Raw genomic sequence first — 21675 nt, 5'->3', positions numbered from 1 at the left:
CTCCTCCCTTCTACCACCCCTAGTTCGTTTCCCAGAGCTAGGAGTCTTTATGTTCTGTCCCCCTTTCTGATATTTCCCACACATTTCTTCCCCTTCCCCTCTATTCCCTTTCACTATTATTTATATTCCCTGAAATGATGAGACCATAATGTTTGTCCTTCTCCGATTGACTAACTTCACTCAGCATAAGACCCTCCAGTTCCATCCACGTCAAAGCAGATGGTGGGTATTTGTCGTTTCTAATGGCTGAGGAATATCCCATTGTATACATAGACCACATCTTCTTTATCCATTCATCTTTCGATGGACACCGAGGCTCCTTCCACAGTTTGGCTATTGTGGACATTGTTGCTAGAAACATCGGGGTGCAGGCGTCCCGGCGTTTCATTGCATCCGTAAATTTGGGGAAAATCCCCGACAGTCAGTGAAGTTTCTAATCAACCCAAATTACTGTTAGCAAAGTTGCAAAGACAACTGCATGTGCACATTGGTATGCTTTTTCTCTGGGAATGTTTAGGTTGGGATACTTTCATGTTTTCAGAAAGAGTTATGTTTCCATCTAAACCAAAAAGCAAGGAACAATGATGCTTTCATAAAATTTTAACATTGCAATACAAGCATTTCTGAAAAAGGAGAAAAAGGAAAGGAGACAAGCAAGACCCCGAAACCTTATAGGGTATCACGTCTTGTCGTCTGGGCCGAACGGTTTACAGTAAACCAGAACCAAGTAGCAGAGCTGCCAGTACTTCTATTGCACAGGGGTCTAGGTAATACCTGGTATGGACAAAAATGGGGGGGGGGGCAAGATTTTACTTATCAATAAGATCAAAGATACTATGACAAGGAAGATGATGAATCACAAATCCCAAGTGTCCGGTAAAAAGGAGATAGAGCCAGCATCCACGAAAAGAGCTCGGGGATCTGAAACAGGCCTAGGGAAAACCCATTCACCTGAACAAAAGCCCTGACCAATCCTGGGCTCGCCCTGGGGCCTAAAGACTCCCTTTGTCAACCACCACACTCTCTGAGTTTTACAACCTGACTCGATGCCTCCCAAATTGCTTCACTAAGGAAATACTAAGGTTTTTATCGAGGTATTCATTAATTAACAACTTGAAAGAAACAGGTACATTTCCATGTTATGAAATTATTTAGGTCTTAGACGCTCTGACACGTGGATCCAATTTAAAATCTTCTAGTGGAAAAAGGGGTTGGGGCATAAAAGCCCCCCTGAGACGCTGTCAGGGCAGAGAACTTTGCTGGCCCCTGGACACCACAAACTCGGATTCCCAGTGAGCCTTTTCCCCTCCTGCTATTTACAGTCACTCAGAGCCCAGCTGACCTCCACACAGGGAACTAGGAATGCCATCTCCTTCTATGAGAATATGCACCTGACTCCCACGCGAGAAAACTTAGCAGGGCTGTTTCAGCGGTGGTCATTGTGCAGAGGCTCATTTTCTCGATTCCTATGAGCAAACTCAGTCATGAAGGTACTTTGGCTTACTATATTAACAAACAGAATTACTCCTTGAAAATAAGAAAGACTTTAGAATGAACTTGCAAATTAATCGGAGTCTATTATTTTGGAATGTGAATTGAATGTGTTATGTTTAGTTCTTTATATTTAAGTGTACAAGACTTCAGAAATACAGGAGTGTTCTTAGTACCTTTTAAGTAAGTTCATACAAATTTAGGGACAAAAAAAACCCAAAAACATGTTCTTTTCCGCGAGCCGTCATTTCAGGTATTCTTGAAGTCAAACATATACATTTGAAATGATCTGACTTTGTGCTAATGACAGTCATGCAGACAAAATTTACCGGTTCATCAAACTATAGTGCAAGTATATGAATTTATTTGTAATTAAATTATCATTTTGCATATATCAGTCAAAGCACAAGGCCTAAACACTTGCAACCAAAATGAATTATTAATTTAATTGTCACAAAACATGAGAGACACCTAAGTCTGGGAAATGAACAAGGGGTAGTGGAAGGGAGGTGGGTGGGGGGTTGGGGTGATTGGGTGACGGGCACTGAGGGGGGCACTTGGTGGGATGAGCACTGGGTGTTATGCTATATGTTGGCAAATTGAACTCCAAGAAAAAAATTTAATTGTCACAGCCTATTTGGCGAAGTTCTATTACTATTTGCTATAATATGCAATGCATAAGGGGGAGAATCAAATTGAAAACCTAAAAAAGTAAGCCGATTATTTTGTCCTGGAGAAATTAAAATACAGCAAGCTGACAAAAATCAGAGCCAAGGCATTCATGTTTTAAATAGGGTAAAAACAAAACAAACAAACAAACAAACAAAAACAATGTTTACCTTAACTTAAAGAACAGTTGTGCCCAAAGGGAAGGTTCAACCTGCTGAGTAAAGAGTTCTTTGTTTCCAGAAACCATGAAAAGGCCTCAATTCCCTCTCCAAGGTAGGAAGGAGGGTGGAATGGGAGCTCTTTGGCACTGGCTTTGCTACTTGACTGTGACTCTCCCCAGCTAAGCAGGTCTACTGGGAGAGGACACTGCTGTGGGGCTCCGGGCCTTCTGACTTGGTATTTTTTGTGCAGAGAGAGGGAGCACCCCAGAAACAGGTGTCCTAAACCAGAAGGCTTCTGAAACACAGAGTCTTTGGAATAACAATTCAATGGAAGATGCTCAGTTGAGAGGAACTCAACAGCCTGGACTACATGGGGGTCAGGACCCAGAAGACGGTGTATTTTCCCTCTTGAGGTTCCGTTCTTGATTTAGAAGCAAAACCGGATTAATGCCAGGGAAAAAGGCTTAGCACCTCTCAAAGGGTAGAAAGACATGCCATGTTTCTCTTGCCTCAGTGTGGCCTCCCTCTACGTGTCAAGGGAGGAAATGAGCGGACACCAGCAAGTGTCCCTGGAGGATACGGAAAAGGTCATGGAACCAAACAGTACATGTGGGCTCTTCCCCCTCCTGTCATAATACACAGAGGTGTCTACTGTATTTAAGTCCTTGGAGGATAAAAATATGTATCAGGTAATGAATTTTTCATTGTACGAAATGATGTGAAAACTTATTTAACGTTTTTAATTCCTAAATAAAAAGCAAAATGATACATTTGAGTTCAAAACATATACTAGTTACACAGGAGGGGAAGGATTTTCTTTTCAGTAATCATCTGATCTGTTTTCATTCAAAATTTATTTGGGGAACAAAATATACGAAGTACCTATATGTGAAGATTCTCAAGGGGAGATAATTAGTACAAGAAAGGGACAATGGGATTAGAGTCAGAAAAGTAACAATTCTAATATTGAGTAATAAAAACAACAACACTGAGTAAGTTACTACACATTCCTCAATCTCAGTCCTTTGATCTAAAAACCTGGAATAATGCTGTGCTGCTAATAACAACTCAGAGTGATTACTGAGATCATGCATGTGGAAGCAACAAAAACAACGGCATTACAAATGTTTTGCTTCCACTTCCTTATAGACTCATGAAACAAAACTTTGACAAGTTCCAAATTAGAATTTAAGTGATGAAGAATTTGTAGAATTTGAAGAATAATGCGTTCAGGATATGTTAAATACACAGAGTTTGGCTCAAATTAAATATAATGCTGCAAAGAGAAGTACCAGACATCAAAATACAAGGAGTAGGCATACATTACGCTCAGTACTTTGACAAATAGTCACGTCCAAACTAACGTGCTAAAGAAAATACTAGGCCTGCAATAGAAGAGTCAAGCTAAACTGCTTGTAAACACAGAAAATATTGGTAAGAGCATTTTACATTTTTTAAAAAGGCAGTGGAACATTTGTAAATAAGGAAGAGGTCCTTGGAGGTCCTAAGCTGCAGACTTGTACAACAAACTGCATCATTACTGACAACTTAAAAAAGTACTAAAAACCTAAATTTCCAGGAGTGTCTACAGAGTTTCAGATGCCATCCCAGCGGATCCGGGGGTAAATATCCTCTGTCTTTGAAAGAAAGAGAGAGGGATTTTCACTAGCTCTGGGTTGTACATTTTGCAGATTCAAAAAGTTTAGAAGTAGCCATACTCACCTGAGAGCTGACACTGCTCTATCTCTGCTCAGCTAATGGAATTCAGTCCATGTGGTGAAGCTGCTTATGATACGGTAGCAGGAGAGGAAAGAAAAAAGCCTGGCAGTTGAGGACATAATCACTGTGGTGTTATTTCTCATGACACGGCAACCATAGTATTATTTGGGGGAAGACACAAGATGTATTTCTTTTTTAGTGTCAGCAATGTTTAATTCTACACTGAGAATCTGAAAATACTGTTTAAAAACTCAAATAAGAATACAGGAAGAAATAGACGAAGTTTACTTTTTCATCATTATTTTAACTCAAACACATGCGCAGAGGTCAATCCCCTCCGAATAAACTTTTCTACTGTTTCAACTTTATTTCACAATTTCACAAATTCAAAGTCCTTCAAATTGTTGCAAATATTTTTAGATCAGAATTTTCAGAATTCAAAGGACATTAAATGTTTGTGGCAGAGTGGTATGAAATGTCCTATTCAAGGACGGAGCACCACAAACGCAAAACATGATGAACCGGGCAGCTCCGGGGGCTCAGTGGTTTAGCGCCACCTGCAGCCCAGGGCCTGATCCTGGAGACCCGGGATGGAGTCCCGCGTGCTTTTCCCTCTGCCTGGGTCTCCGCCTCTCTCTCTCTGGGTCTATCATGAATAAATGAATAAAATAAAAAAACATGATGATCTGATTTGATAAACATTCTAGATGTCACATCATTAAACGAGGCCTAAAATGCAAATATAATTGTTTTTGTTACATTTTTAAAATGAGCGAAAATTCTGTGACTATCATAAATAAATAAAATTCAAAAAAAAAAGCTATTTAAAAAATGAGCGAAAATTACCTTTCTTTTGGGGTGCCAACTGCATGATTGCCTAGTACAGGTGTAAGTGCTGATTCATTACAAAGGCAACGCTAAAGAAAGAAATAAGCAGTCATAGAACTAAAACATGACTCTCTGCTAAAAACCTGTGCATGAAGTATTTAAAAACAGGCATTTACATGTGGCTTTGACACGAAAATGCACATTGCAGGGGTGCTCCTGGTGAACAAGAAGCTTGTCTATAGATCCAAGGCCCTGTCACACCTAAAAAAGAATGTAGTAGTGACAGCAGTCGCTTCAGCCCGCTCAAGGCGGCACTTCCCTACAGTCCTCTAGTTTCCTGTAATCAAAAAAACCCCACAGCCCAGGGGAGGAGCGGCGGTTAAAGCCCAAAGTGGCCAAGCAGCAGCGCGCGCCCCAGGCTCCCCGGGCCCCGCCGCCCCGCCCAGGCCAGGCCCCCGCGGCCGCGCCTCCGGGCTCCAACGGCCTCAACGGAAGGCGGCGCGGGGGGCAGAGGCGCATCAGTCTGGGGGGGACCCGGGCGGGGGGCGTTGGGGAAGCCGCGGCCTGGACCGGGACCCACAGCGGCGGCTCCACCTGGGGCAGGGCTCTGACCCGCACTCGGCCTGCGGTAAGCAGCGCCCCACTGCGCGATGGGGCTGAGGGCGGCCCCGGGAGGGACCCGGAGCGGGGAGGGCGGGACCTGAGGCCGGCGGGGTCGCGGGGGGCGGGCAGGGGCCCGGGATGCTGGGGGGTCGGGAGGGACCCCGAGCGGGGAGGGCGGGACCTGAGGCCGGCGGGGTCGCGGGGGTCGGGCAGGGGCCCGGGATGCTGGGGGGTCGGGAGAGGGGAGCGTGGGCCAAGGACCCTGGGGCGTCGGGAGGGACCCCGAGCGGGGAGGGCGGGACCTGAGGCCGGCGGGGTCGCGGGGGTCGGGCAGGGGCCCGGGATGCTGGGGGGTCGGGAGAGGGGAGCGTGGGCCAAGGACCCTGGGGCGTCGGGAGGGACCCCGAGCGGGGAGGCCGGGACCTGAGGCCGGCGGGGTCGCGGGGGTCGGGCAGGGGCCCGGGATGCTGGGGGGTCGGGAGAGGGGAGCGTGGGCCAAGGACCCTGGGGCGTCGGGAGGGACCCCGAGCGGGGAGGGCGGGACCTGAGGCCGGCGGGGTCGCGGGGGGCGGGCAGGGGCCCGGGATGCTGGGGGGTCGGGAGGGGACCCGAGCGGGGGAGGGCGGGACCTGAGGCCGGCGGCGTCGCGGGGGGCGGGCAGGGGCCCGGGATGCTGGGGGGTCGGGAGGGACCCCGAGCGGGGAGGGCGGGACCTGAGGCCGGCGGGGGTCGCGGGGGCGGGGCGCGGCGGGGAAGGCCCCGGGTCGCCCCTGGGCTGCATGGGGACTTGGCCAAGCCTGGCTCCCCGCTCGCCCCCCCGCTGCTCTGTGCCCCGCTGTCCAGGTCCCGAGGTACCGCCCTAAGGAACGTGCTAAGGCCCCTGTTTTTACCCGAACCCTCATGGACTCTCTGATTGTGGCCACAAAATTAAAATTCTTTCCATTTTCTAAATTTCTGCAAGTTTAGCAGACAATGGCGAGAATTTTTATAAGACATACGAATTGTAGATTTAAAAAGCTGTGAGTATAACCTGGATTATTTATAGGATAAGTTATAATTTGCGTAATTTCATCTGAATAAGTTCTAAGGAATTAACTTACATAACTTAAAAGACACTTGCTTTAATATTTGTAATATGGAATATGATGGGTTTGAGCTTGTACCTTGTGAAAGATTTAAGAATTAAGCATAAACTCTTATCACTTGAGTATTGTTATTTTCAAAGTGCATTGATCAGCGACTGAACCACAAAACATATAGGTTAAAATAAGTGGTTTTATTCTCCGTAGGTTACCTATCTACACATCATAGTTGATAATGTTTTCTTATTAGCATGGTGTTAGACAAGATAATGATTTGAGGGTCCTTGTAGCTTGAAGAACAGGTAATCTGGTCTGTGTATTCTTACTGTCTATAGTGTAAGGAAGAATTATATTTATTTTTAAGTTATCACTGGTATTAAAATATGTATTTTTTGGACAAACAAATCAAAATAGAATTTAATTTTTTTAAATAATAAATTTATTTTTTATTGGTGTTCAATTTGCCAACATACAGAATACCACCCAGTGCTCATCCCGTCAAGTGCCCCCGTCAGTGCCCGCCACACAGTCCCCCCCCCCCCCCCACCCTCCTCCCCTTCCACCACCCCTAGTTCATTTCCCAGAGTCAGGAGTCTCCCATGTTCCGTCTCCCTTTCTAACATTTCCTACCCACGTCTTCTCCCTTCCCCTCTATTCCCTTTTCACTATTATTTATATTTCCCAAAGGAATGAGACCATACAATGTTTCTCCTTCTCCGATTGACTTACTTCACTCAGCATCATGCCCTCCAGATATTTGTCATTTCTAATGGCTGAGGAATATTCCATTGTATCCATAGACCACAGCTTCTTTATCCATCGTCTTTCGATGGACACCGAGGCCCCTTCCACAGTGTGGCTATTGTGGACATTGCTGCTAGAAACATCGGGGTGCAGGTGTCCCGGCGTTTCGCTGCATGTGTATCTTCGGGGTAAATCCCCAGCAGTGCAATTGCTGGGTCGTAGGGCAGATCTCAAAATAGAATTTTAAGCCTTCCGGTGGAATTTATGTAACATATTCAAATAAAATAAAATCACAGGTTCTGGGGAGTGTTTTTCATCCCTCTAAACCTCAGTCCCCTAACTCTGTTCCTTCACTTCTGGCTTCTGGTTCTGGAACATATAAAGCTAGCATAATTGGTAGGGTGGAGAAAAGAGACAAATACTCTTTTTGTGAATCAGAGGTGGTTCATAAGAAGTATGTCGTCTTTACAACTGGTTATGGGCAGTGACTATTGAAACGGTTTATAGTAATCTCAATCTTAGTTAAAAATTACAAGAGAAAAAGTCTCAACACTGAAATGGCTCTCAAAGCCTTCTCATCTCTTGCATATACAGAGACTAAGAGACTTGTGCACACAGAAATGTCATCTCATAAATTTTCTCAAGTGATATTTTTGCTTCTCATTTTAATCATAAACAACCATTCCCTTTCCTACTACTGATTAGTTATAAAATACTATACTTACACCATGTAGCTCAAATGCTATTATAACTTCTTATCGCCTCCACGATAAATCCAAAATTAATAGCATAGATATCAAGTCCTTGCTGACAAGGACTGTGAGGAATACCAATAAATTGCAACCTTATTTCCTACATAAATTCTAAAAAAAATGGAAAATTGAAAAGATGTTAGTGGCAGCAGGCTAAAGTAGTACTTTTCTTAAAGATAAAGATTAAATTGTAAGACACAGGTTACTCAGTATGAGAACCAAATGGTTAACTGATTGAGAGAATCAAGCAGACCTACCAAATGTGACGTGGGATATTTGGGAAGAGCATATCCCGTATCTATTCAAAATAAATACATAAGGAAATAAATATGTAAATTAATAAGTAAATCTTTTTTTAAGCCTTAGAACACACACAGATCATGTCTTGTGTTTCTTGTCACTCTAAGAAGTCCTGATTTTCACAGGAAATTGCCATGTTACACATATTTTCAAATTAATGATCAGTTATTATTTCAGTGAAGGTTTAAGTGGTGAAGAGCTTCAAAGCATTATATACTAGGCTTTATGGGGAAACTTGGTATAGGTTTTGGTATTCTCCTAAAGCATTTTCCCAAAGTTCAGAAACTAGTGGGCCAGATGAACACATAAACAACACCAAACGATAACACAAAACCTTTGGGATGACACTAAATAAGAGAAATACTGTTATAGGTGAATGATGTGCTATGATGGTAGGAGGGAAGAAAAGTTAATTTTCTATCCAGCAACTGATTCTAGTTAAAGGAAAACTTAATAAATAAATCAGAATTAAGAAAATGCTTGTTTCTGTATTAATCTTGATAAACCTAACATGAAAGATAATGTACACTGTACAGTAACATTATAAAATTACTGAACTATCTCCAGAAATATTCTGATATTTGAGCCTTTAGTACTCATTCCATGAAGACTCTTCCTTCTCACATAATGCAGTACTCCTAGTCTTCATTAAATATGGCTAATGCAATAAGTATTAGGCTCTGAAAATTTCTTCAGAATTACATTTTTGTTAAGAAAAGATTTAAGGATCTTAGCAAAAATAGGTGTTTTTTTTCTTGACATTTATAAGAGAATTGGATAGGATCATAAAAGTCTGTTTGGGTTAGTATAGAGAATCTAGTCAGTACTGTTTTACAAAACTCTTTGCTGTGATGGATATGTTGTAAAATTCTCACTGTCCAATGCAGTGGCCATTAGCCCCATGTGAATCTTGAGTCCTGGAAGTGTGGCTGTTGCAACTGAGGAACTAAATTTTTATTTTATTTCAATGAATTTAAATTAAAACAACCACATCTGGCTAGTGGCTGCCGTATTGTATAACCAGCTCTAGAATGAATATATGAAAATTGGTTGGGGCACTCTTGGTTAATTGATGGGGTAAGGAAACCAGAGCTGACAAACCAAGGTAACCGGTGGAGCCTCTGCTAGTCCCTGAAGCCCACGCATTCCTCATTTTCCTCTTCAGTGCATACAACTAATGTGGCAGGTCTGCCGCTTGATCCTAAAGGAGCAGGTGATCCTGACCATAAAAGTATGATAAATGATGCATCTAAGAGGTGGCAAAGTGTAGCCACCTCCTCCTTCAGGAGAGCTACCTCTAATGAATTTCATCGTTTCCTTTCCAAGGTGTGCACGTCTAGTAGGAGACAATCACTAATTGCCTGCTGACTAGATCGTCAAACAAAGTGAGTAAGCTATACAATTGGAAAGGAGTAGATAAATAGAAAAGATTGTGAATGTGGAATGTATAGTATTTGAGATTTTCATTGCATTTGTTTTGAACTTATAGATCAAGTTGGGAATAATTGGTATTTTACCAGTATTGAGTCTATGAATCCATAAAAATAGAATATTTCCTATTCTTTTACATCCAATTTGTCTCATCCAAGTTTTATAATTTTCCACATATAGGTTTCATACACATTGGTTTTTAGTTTTGTTACATTGTGGTCTGAAAACATACTTGTATGTTTTTTATTATCTTAATTTTTTTATGCTGTGATCTGTGGTGTCTCTGAATATGGTATCTTGTGGAGTCCGCCGAGTGAGCTTGCAAAGGCTGTGTATTTTTCTCTCATTAGGAGTATTCGCCACCTACTGTCAATGTCGGTTAGATCAAGTTGATTCATAGGGTTCTATATTCTACCGATTTCAGGTTCAGCTCATCTATATCCTTACTGATTTTCAGCCTGCTAGGTCAACCAGTTCTTGAAAGAGAGGTGTTGATATTTCTAGTCATACATACAGTTTAAACTAATCTAAGTATACTTTGAAATGATGCTATACCACTTCACATAGAGTACAGGTATCTTTTAATAGAGTATTACCAATTCGTCCATCGTAAGCCTTAGGAAAATTCTTTCATTCATTTCACTTGGCTATATGCTATATCAGCTAGTAACATCATTATTACTGTTTTAGATAAACAGGTATTGGTCAACTGATTTTATTTTTATTTTTTAAAAGATTTTTTGATTTATTTTAATAGAGAGCAGTAGGAGAGAGAATGTACTCAATGTGCTCATAGCTGATTTAACATAGCCAGGGAAAGAAATAGCAAACTTGAACATAGGGTAGCAATAATTACCCAAACGGAAGCGCAAGGATACAAAAGTATAAATCACATTCCTACCATCAATGCCTGACAGACCCAGTTGCTCTCCATCTGTGCACTGCTACATATTGTCATCCATTCTGATTTGGTCCTAAAGATGATATGTAGTAATATCTCATTATAGGCTTTTTTGAAGGATAACAATATTTTATTTAATAGTTTTCTATACATTTATACCTTGTAAATATTTAGACATAGGAGATAGTACCTACCCTTCCCATCTTGATCCCCATCAGACAAATGTTTGGAGGCGAGCCTGTGCTGAGGCATTGTAGGGCAGTAACAGGGAAACAGTTACTTTCAATCCCCGACACCATTCTAGAGTGGACTTTACAGAAACACACCATGGGCTGCCTGGGTGCCTCAGGTCATCATCTCATGGGGTGTGATATGAAGCCAGGGTCGGGCTCCACGCTCAGCACGGAGTCTGCTTGAGGAGTCCCTTCCACTGCCCCCCCTCCCCACTGCCTGCTAACGTTCTCTCTCTCACACACACAAATACATCTTTTTAAAAAAAGAAATAAACTCTGTTAACACAGCAGGAATTCCTTCTCTAGGTTGACAGTATAGATGCTGACCTATGTATTTCCATGTGTCAGTTAATCATGCTCCCATTTCTAATCTATTTTTTATCTCAGAAGTTTCTAAGGATGTCCCATCTATTTCTCTTGGTCCTTACTCATAACAACAGATCTTTTCTTGCATTTTTTGTCCGGTACACTTTATTTCTTTATGTAAATCCAAGGTTTTGACATGTTATCTTGCTCCTTTAAAAGAACTTTCAAAATGCCTTATAGTACAGTCTGCAAACAATAAATTTTTCTTAATTTTTAAGAAAATGCTTATTTCATTAATTGAACAGTTTCATCTGATGTAGAATTCTACACAGGTAGTTTTTTTTCTTTTTCATACTTTCATAGTTTGACTGCTCTCTCTTCTCTTTGCATAGATTCTGATGACCAGCTGGCTCTAATTATTGTCATTCCTTTGCAGGTAAGGTTCCTCCCCTCTGGCTGCCTTAAAGGTTTCTATTTGTCTTTTGTTTTCTGCACTTTCAATATGAATTGCCTAGGTGTGTGCTTTTGATATTTATCCCACTTGTGTTTTCTGAGCTCCTGGGATCTGTGATTTGAGGAAATAAATCATTGTGTCTTCAAATATTTCATCTGCTCATTTCCCATTCTTCTCCTTCTGTTATCCCAATTACTTAAATGTCGTACTTTTTACTTTGTCCCAGTCTTGGGTGTTGTGTTTTGTTTGCCTGTTATTGCCCTACAATGCCTCAGCACAGGCTCGCCTCCAAACATTTGTCAGATGGAGATCAAGATAGGAAGGGTAGGTACTATCCCCTATGTTTAAATAGTTACAAGGTATAAATGTTTAGAAAACTATTAAATAAAATATTGTTATCCTTCAAAAAAGGCTATAATGAGATATTACTACATATCATCTTTAGGACCAAATCAGAATGGATGACAATATCTAGCAGTGCACAGATTGAGAGCAACTGGGTCTGTCAGGCATTGATGATAGGAATGTGATTTAGAGGAAAATTTGCAATCTCTTATGAATTTAAAAATATACTTCCCATACCATCCAGCAATTACTTTCTAGGTATTTACTCAGGAGAAATGACTACTGATATATTCAATAGTATGGATGATGATAATAAACAGTGTGCACCCCGTATACTTGTTATGCAGATTAAATGACTTAATATATGTAACAAATTTAGAACAGTGCATAACACATGAACACAATTTAAGTACTAGTTGTTTGCTTTTTTTATTGTTTTTATTGGACATTAGCACAAGTTTTCATTGGAAACTTTCTAGTAGTACTTATAAGAATGAATAACATGGAAGGAAATGGAAACTTTTGGTGGGCAGAGCAGAACCAGAGAATGTATATTATAAGATGTAAGAAGCACTAGAGTAAGAATGTTTTTCTCTCTTGTTCACTGATATAGGCCAAGTATCCCAAATAGAGTCTGGCATAGAGAAGTCAATAGATGCTTGTGGAATTGAATCAGCATGGACATGAAGGTACAATTCCCGCATGTCCAACACTTATGAAAATTAAACATTCCATTACATGTGAACATCTACAGCTCAACATGTAATGCACATGGGAATAGAATTTGAAATTGTTTCATGAACTACTGTCCCAAACTTGAAAAATGAAATCTGCATGAAGTAGATAATTTGCAGGTAGGAAAAAAGGCTACAAAGGGCCTTGGTGATAAGTCAAAGGCATCTGATAGGACTAAAAGAAGATGGCAATAATTTACATTAGCTGAGGGAAAAAATGGGAGGAAATGGAAAAACTCTAAGGAAACAAGTTTTTGTTGATCAGGGAATTCCTTACTTCTTCTCTATGAGGAACGTATCACACTGAACCTTGCACAGTTAAACTTGACAAAATTTGGTTTCATCTTCCTCCCTTCCTTTTTGCTAGTCTATATGGTTAAGAGATGACCAATATGAATGGAAGTTCACAAAATGATTATCATGAAAACTAAACTTTTAATTCTGCCTTGGACGTCCATATACAGCTTGCTTTAAAGTCTTAGGAACACCTTTTTACATGAGCAGAATGGCTTTACATAATGGCCCCAGATGCTTCATTACAAAAGAGATAATGTACCTTCTTCAACACCTCAAGCTGAGCATCCCTGACTGCTCTTCAGTGAGTGAGCCAATTATGTCAGTTAGTTGGCAAGGGACTAGAGCAAGTTGCTACTATCATGTGATTCTGTTTACTTTCCTGTGATACTTCCTATGAAAAGGAACTTTACAGCATTGTTCTATCTTTTCTATTCTCCCATTAGTCTGTTTTTCCTGAGACACATATTCTTACGCTTTAGGTTATCATGAACTATTGGTGAGACCATGGCTGATTTGCAAGATTGACTTGCACACTGAACTCAACTTGATTTTGTAAACAGCTAATGCAAAGAGAGATACTCTGGGTCTAAGCAATTCTCTATTCAAAGTCTTGTGCATTCAGGCAAAACTGAATTCCCAATCTTGATATGTTGTGAGTCTATAATTTTAGAAGAGATGCAGGGGTGTGGGTCTTGATGAATGCAAGTTAATATGGCCACGCATATTACCTGTCCAGAGTCAGTCTTTTCACCCAACTGATCTCTCATTGGAGAGTGCATGAAATAGGACAGTACATTGGAAAAACGGGGCCAGAGTGAAGAAACGGAGCTGAAGGAAACAATGTCTATGAGTGAAATGTGAAATCTCTAAAAAGTGAAATGCTTTTGCTATGCTGTAATGGAAGATGAACTAAAATTTTATCAATAAGCAGTCTTAAAGGCCACTTCTAAAAGAACACTCCTCTTATATTAGTTCAGTGATACAGAAGAGTAAATATAAAATAACTGTGAAAATATAAGAATATAATGATAGATATTAAATTAGTTGTCCCTTCCCAGTAGCATGAATAAAGAGCTATCAACCATAAATTTCAATGGAATTACCTATTGGATGACAAAACCCCTAATATAAAGAGATTTTAGATCCAGTTCCTAAACTGACTACTAGTAATTATTCCTATAGAAAAACAGATTTATTCCTAAACATTGGCAGTGAACTATGTCAGAGTAAACTACTTTTTTCTTCAGGTTAAAATAAATTTTAAAAAATACCTCAAAGGGTTCATAGTTATCTGGAAAATCAAATTTAAGTGCATAATCTCAATATCAATAAATTTAACCTATTGTGATAGGTTTATGTAGTACACAATTTAAATTAGCAATGCATACTTCATGAAAATTAAACTGTTTCATATGTAGTTATAAAAAGGTGAAGATGAAATCATCAAATACGAAAGAAAATACTAGTATCAATAGATATTTTATTTTTATTTTTTAAAGATATTTTAAATATTCCACAAAAAGTCTATATATTGGCATGTCTACGTGTGTGTTTATACAATTTTTTTGCGTAAGCATAAGCATACATCTGTGTATATATGTGCATATATATACTTATTATATAAACAGGTAGAATGTTAAGGATTTTAAGAGGAAACTGTAAAGAAGAAGAAAGAAAGCATTGCTTATCCTCAGACTCGAGAGACTGTTATTTTACATAGGTTCACACTAATTTAATCTGTAGCTCGTCTAGGTGAGTAAGTATCCACAATATGCCTTTAACCTTATGATGTAACCAAAAGTCCCTTTAAAAAACAAAACAAATAAAAACAAGGCTTAGATAATAAAAGCCAGGGTCTACTTGACAATATTTCATGTAGTTCTGATGAATTTTAAGAAAGATTATGTTCATTTAGACAGGTACCTTGCTAAAAGTTGAGCATCTTGATTTCTATGACTTTTAAATATTAGAATTATCATGTATATTTGGCACAGACGGTAAATGTTTACTAAGTGAGTATTGACTTAGGTCTTGGGTATTTTAAATGGTTGAGTTTCTGAGTTGATAAGCAGGACAACTGAGTTAATAAGTTGTCCTTATTAAAAAGGAAAAAGGTGTGTGTGTATATGGATTTCTGAAATTTTAATGACATTTATACTATTCAGCTAACATTCAATTTATTTTTTGACTATTAATATGAAATCTTCCTTTATTGAAGCACATTATTAATTTCCTGGTTGCTTTTATTATTGCCCAAAGGTAGTAGAAAATTCAAATTCAGTTAAGTTAAAGTTAAGCAATAAAATTTATAATAACTATGAATAAATACAAAGATTAACATACCTTTTTCCATGAAATGTGACAATGTTATGATCACAATGCACATCTACCACTTGAACCTAATCCGTATTTTTGACCTAAGAAATCCTATCCATTAACTTTTCCTTTTTCTTGATATTATACCATTAAGAATAATCAGTAGGAGAGTCAACCCCATGTACAGCACTGTGAGGTGAATACCAAAATGAAGTAGTATCTGTATAACAGCCAATCAACCAACAATGTCAACGAACAACCATTTTTGACAGCAAGAAGAAATGCATGCTATGATTTATTTATTGACAATGGTTTCCAGAATGTACTATATCCACCTCAAGGATGCATAAGTTACATTACTGGGGTAGAATAAGAGAGTATTAGAATTATTTTATTAATCTTTTAGTTTTCTACTTTTGGTTTCCTGTAATACCTTTATTAATCATGAACAGAGAATCATAATATATTACAGATATATCGTCATATATTTTTTAACTGGTTGAAGAATATGACACCAAAAAATGTTGAAGACTTTTAGGGAAGCATGTTAGGGAGTTTAACTGAAAAGTAAAATTGAATATAGAGAAAATGTTGGGTTAAGTGCTTATTAGAGTGGTTTAACTATCAGCTTTATCATGTAAGTGGTTCTGCTATGGTTCTCACTTACATTTCTAAAAATTTGTATCAGCAGGAAACAGATGTACACTTCAGGAGGTAGCCAAGGAAAATATAATACGAGAACTACTTATACAGGAGTCAATAGAGTTTAGATAAAACAAGGAATGGTTGGTTGTACACTGGGCTAGTAATCAGCGGTTAAGTCATCACTATTCCTAAATCTTAAACGGAAAGGGAGAAGGCAATTATATGAGCTCATAAAAAATACCTTTTTGCAGAGGGTCACCTGACAGAGACTGTGGCCTTTGGTTTGGGGACAGATGATGTCTACTCTCCAAGGAAGAACCAAGGGAGTAGATATCTTGACTTTACTTTTTGCCACCCTCCAAACTCTTCCTGGTCCCTCCCCTTGGCCGGATCCAATCTGAAGCCAGAGAAGGACGTGCACAGATGTAGTCCATACAGGACAGCCTCCTTGGGCATAGTTTGAGAAAGAAAGTGGAGTGTGGATATGCAAGAAAAAATTGAAAATTTCCTGCTGCATTCCACTCCTCTTTATTCTTGGCATCTTTTCTTTTCCAGATGAAAAAAAGGTGTCTCTAATACAAGGGATACATGAATCCCATCACCTACCATAACCTTATGACTTGATGTCAGTTTAGTCATATTCCCACATAAAATCTATAATGTTGGCAAACCTCAGTATGCCAGCTTTATGTAAAATAATCTAGGGGGAAAAGTGAGAGAAGAAATTCTCAACATAAAATATAGCTGCCATAGTCCCATAACTTGTGTAACCTCTCATATGACCTTAAATGGCAATTATATATTCTTCTAGCTACATCCACTCAATGTGTATTCCAAGCTCTGTCAGTGACTGGGCTATAGTATTCTTTATCTGGCGATATGATCTTGTGGTATAAGCCTTTGATTGCTTCTGCCTTGATTGGATTGCTTCATTATTCTGTTACCTGACCTTTTATAGAAGTGAGGCAATCCAGAGAAACCTCTAGGTTCTAGAAATGGTTCTTGCTTCCATTGTGCGGCAGCAACCTGATTTCCTATTGTTAAATAACATCAATCACCTCAACCATGGTTGTAGTCCCTTTCTCTGCCAGTAAGTTTAAGAGCTCGAGGAGTATACAATGGCCTGAGGGCATACTTACTTTCCAATTTAACAGAGATTGTGTTGTCTAGGGGAAGCATTTCTTCTGTGTAAACTAGGGCACTTCTACCTATTTGCTGAAAGAAGCTACTCTCACTACCTTCCTCAGTTTCTGGATTTGTGCATTTTGACAGCAGGAGAGATGGCATGTGTTGGATAATGGTGTAAGGTCTGTAACATCTGGTGGGAGGCCATCCCAAATCCACAAGATTTTGTCTCTCGAAAGATGCTACAGCAGTCTTTAGCAGATTATTCCATTCTATCAGATCTGCTACTTGTAGATGTTGAGACCAGTGGATTTTGGGGTGAGCTCATGGACACATTTCTTTTGTTGCAAACTACTTCCCTTTGTCTGAGGTAAGATTATGTCAGATCCAAAGAAAATAAGGATTTTGTAAGCCTACATACAGGTCATGATGCTGACAGAATTGTGACCAAAGAAGGAAGATTCCATATATGTCTCTTCCTGCAAGAAAACATATTTTCCCATCGTGATAAAAGGAGTCAAGTAGAAACAATGTCATACCAGTTAGACAGAAGGTGCCCTATGAATGGCTTTGTGTTGTCTTCTGCCGTCAGCACACTGGTTGGCCATAACTGTATCAACTGTAAAGAGGATTTTTGGTGTGTGTGTGAAGAGAATTTCATGTTGTCAAACCTGGCCCCCTGTGTTATCCTGGCCTACTAGTAACTTTCCCATTGAGAAACCACTTGGATTAATGAAAATGAAGACTAATAGCTATAGAATAGGTAATTTTGTGCGTCTGATTATTGAGGTCCCTCTGCAGCGTCAGCCTTCTCTGGAAGATTAAATGGGACATGAATATCCATAGTTTATGCTCTTTCGAAGGGGACCACTCCTATACTTCATCAGAACTTCTTGTCATCAACTTTTCAATTGGGTTCTTTTAAGTCCCTTACCAGTGGCCCAACTTGTCAGCTACTGCTCGAGGATTAGTGTAGATCACGACCTCAAGCTCTCTCTCCCTTTATGCTGGTTGGGGCATAGGGGGTGGGTAAAATGGGTATATTTTCACAAACTTGGTGAATCACAGGTGTGATGACAGATCAAATGCTGGGAGTTTATCATTTTGTATCTTAGGAACAATTTATATTAAGTATTAGGCTATGTAAGGGGCTTCTTTAAAATGACCATTGTTATGGAGCCTGGGTGACTCAGCTGATTAAACATCTGGCTTCTGCTCAGGTCATGATCTCAGGGTCCTGGGATAGAGCCCTGTGCCAGGTCACACTCAGTGGGGAGTCTCCTTCTCCCTCTCCTCTCTCTCTCTGCCCCTCCCCCCGCTCATGCTCTGTCTCTCAAATAAGTAAAATCCTAAAATAAAATAAATAAAATGACCATTTTTCTACTTGAAATGTGCCTTTACAGAGGGCTTCCCAAAGCAGCTGGCAGCCTAAATTGTTGCTTTTGCTTCCGAATTTGTTTGTTTGTTTGTTTTTGTTTTTTTGGCAGTGTAGGCAGAGGTTGGAGGTGGGATTTCCTACTTAAAGCTCAAACTAAGGCTATTACTAGAGCTATTGCAAGATGAAGGTCTTTTAAATAGTTTTAATGAGGAAGCTCATTCTTAATGTAGAAGGAAGTAATTTCATATTTCAACATTATTTATTACCTCAGCGAACACTTTAAACGCTGGGTCAATTGTTTCCAGGAAACATTTATGACTCTAGCATGTGCCAAACAACCTCTTACTGAACGTAAGAATAGCCCTAGCTTAATAGATGTGTACCATGTTTTTGAAGGACGATTAATGAAAACAAAGTCAAACATTTTATACTAATATAGGAATTTGCTTTTTCCTAAAAAGAAACCAAGGACTTTGCTACTTGTCTTTGCTCGGCTACTAAATGTTTTCCTTATCTGTAAGCTGTACTGAAGCTCCTGGAAAGAACTTTCCAGCTGGGGGAAAAAAAAAACACCATAATTCTTTATGGGTGATCTACCTGTTTTTCATCTTATGTACAGTGAGAAGCTTTCCTTCCTTCAGGAACTCCACCCTACACTGATCCTTCTTTTTTCATGCCACCAGCATCCTACTGACTTTACTTTGTACCTGTCACTGTCACAGCAAGTTGTGTCTCTCTTCACTGAAGCCACATTTCTGATTAATATGGGCTGAAATCATCTTATGTGGCAAGGGACTGATTGAGAAAATACAGATAATTCTAAAGAAAGGATGTAAAAACTCTTCTAATGAATCGCTACTAATCTTCACTGATGACAAGGGCATGTACATCATGGAACTTAATTTTTTATAGAAATGGGCTATTTTGGAACATTCTTCCATGATCTCTTTTTCTCATTTGATAATAATATGAACATCCTCCATATCATTAAATTCTTTTGTATAGGAAATTTTTAATTATTGTATGGTTTCATTAAATATAATATAGTTTATAGTATTTACTGCATGTGCATATGCGTATATTCAGAGAGAGAGAGAATATATATTTATTTTCACCTACATCTACAGACACATAATACAACTTTAATCAGCTATGTTGGTAAAACTTTGGACATATTGTATTTATAGTTTCTGAGAAGATATTTAAAAAAAAATTCTTGAGTTAAAGGTTATAAGCTGTGTTTCATCTTCTTGTATAGAGCATTATAGGAAGGTGTGATACGGGCACCCACTATAGTACTTATGTGCATTGTCATATAACATTCATTCATTCATTCATTCATTCATTTTGTTTCTAAGTTAACTGCGGTATAATTGAAAAATAAAAATCATTTAGATTGATGATGAATAATGTGGTATTTGGGTTTTTTGTTGTTTTTTTTTTAAGATTTATTTATTCATTCATGAGAGACACACACAGAGAGAGAGAGGCAGAGACCCAGGCAGAGGGAGAAGCAGGCTCCTCCAGGAGCCCAATACAGGATTCGATCTTGGGATCCCGGGGTCATGACCTGAGTCGAAGGCAGCTGCCCACCCAGGCATCCCTACAATGTGGTATTTTGATATATGTGTCTCCCATCCAAGTACTATAACCAGGCCCGAACCCTGTTTAGCTTCCAAGATCAGATGAGATTGGGCATGTTCAGGGTGGTATGGCTCCCATCGCTCATGCTCTCTCTCTCTCTCTCTGAAATAAATAATAAATAAATAAATCAGATATATAAAAAATAAAATAAATTTTTTCTCACTCAGTTTTTTTCTACCTGTAGATTGTCTAATCTCTCTTTTCTCAAATAAACAATGCTCATTGTAAAGGAGACATTTCTGCAATTGAGAAAACAAGTTCATAATACAGTGTACATAACCAATAATGAAATTAATTTGTAGTATTCCATTGATAGATTGGTCAATTTGTTTGTTTTTACGTAGTTATCCTCCTTATCGATAGGAATTCTAAGATAAAAGTCAATCTCCTTAAAATCTTTGCAGTATGAACCATGATAAAAAAATGAAATATATATATATATATATATATTCACACGCACATATATGTAAAGATTCTGCTTTTATATTTCTACAAGCTTTCCAATGTCATTTTGAGTGAACTTAATCATTATTTTTTAATGATTTCACCATATAATTAGAAAAAAATGACTTACAGCACAGTATATTACTTTTGCAGTTCAATCGAGCTTTGGAATCCGGCATTTCCATTCATATTCAAATTAATAATCATGAAATCATAATGTAGATTTTGTTGCCTTTTGTGTTACATTTGCCTGTTAGAGCAGAAAAGTTAAATAAATATTTTACTGATGCTTCCTTTTTTTTAAGTTTGGCTTTGGGGGACATGATATTGTGTGGATGTAGGTGGTCTTTTTTTCTTTTTTAAGCTATGTAGAGGAGAGAAATGAACAGGTTAGAAAAGAAATAGGAGTTGCTTTTTAAACAAATTACAGACCAGAGATAAACCACATACCCAATCCCTTAATCTGTCCCATTTCTTATTTATATTAATTGAAGAAAAAATACTGGCTTTGTAGCAAGATGCATTCTTCCAAGTAACACTCAGAAAAAGAAAAAGGCTACTTCCACATTGTAATTACTTAGCATTCTTTTTCATTTTTGCTTGAACAAGGTGAAAAATGTCAGTAGGTCTGCTCATGCAAAAGAAAAGAAGTATAAAATATCAAACATGCATTCATTAGAGATTATTATAGAAAAGAGTATTTAACTTTAGGGAGGAAACACTTAACCTGATACACATTAAGTTCTCCTCTCTTCTCCTCTAAGAAAATGAGAATAATTAAGGAGAATGATTACAGGTGCTGCTAATTGGTTCCAACCTTAAGGACACCACTTATGACACTTTTGTTTTTATTGATGATAATTCTATAACATAATCATACTTACTCTTATTACCATTGACAAAACTATCGTCTTGAGAATGCTAAGCACAGCAAATGGCTGTACCTTTGAATATATTACAAAAAACAAGTGCTTTTGTGTGCCTTAGTTGATCTTCATGCCATTAGATGTAGCTGAGTGCCACGTTTTTCCACTTGGAATAAATGTTAACCCTGACTACTTCCTAGACTTGGT

The 21675-nt window shown here is 39.0% G+C and overlaps 2 long non-coding RNA genes across 27 annotated transcripts in view; one reads left to right on the top strand and one right to left on the bottom strand.

Annotated features, from left to right (window-relative positions):
- Positions 1–4382: 4382 nt before the first annotated feature.
- On the bottom strand, positions 4383–6170 carry LOC119878435. Of its 4 annotated transcripts, none has more exons than XR_005386891.1 (4): positions 6101–6170; positions 5045–5129; positions 4887–4957; positions 4383–4686 (listed from the first exon to the last, which is right to left on the bottom strand). It is a non-coding gene; the product is annotated as an uncharacterized LOC119878435 (long non-coding RNA). The 4 variants fall into 4 exon arrangements; XR_005386893.1 differs by lacking the exon at positions 6101–6170 and adding an exon at positions 5653–5692; XR_005386892.1 differs by lacking the exon at positions 6101–6170 and adding an exon at positions 5569–5608.
- The window catches only part of LOC119878434, a 34267-nt gene continuing 17945 nt past the window's right edge, over positions 5354–21675 (top strand). For 4 of the 23 annotated variants that reach the window (XR_005386885.1, XR_005386884.1, XR_005386886.1 and 1 more), the window contains exons 1-2: positions 5482–5496; positions 12633–12708. This is a non-coding gene — a long non-coding RNA (uncharacterized LOC119878434). Of the gene's footprint in view, positions 5497–9675; positions 9735–11612; positions 11657–12632; positions 12709–21675 lie in introns of all 23 variants that reach the window. The other 19 variants (XR_005386867.1, XR_005386869.1, XR_005386871.1 and 16 more) reach the window with 15 other exon arrangements.

This window comes from Canis lupus, unplaced genomic scaffold (genome assembly GCF_011100685.1).
Source record: "Canis lupus familiaris isolate Mischka breed German Shepherd unplaced genomic scaffold, alternate assembly UU_Cfam_GSD_1.0 chrUn_S1611H1802, whole genome shotgun sequence".
Classification (NCBI taxonomy): Eukaryota; Metazoa; Chordata; class Mammalia; order Carnivora; family Canidae; genus Canis; species Canis lupus.
This window is presented reverse-complemented; position numbering and strand designations above follow the sequence as displayed.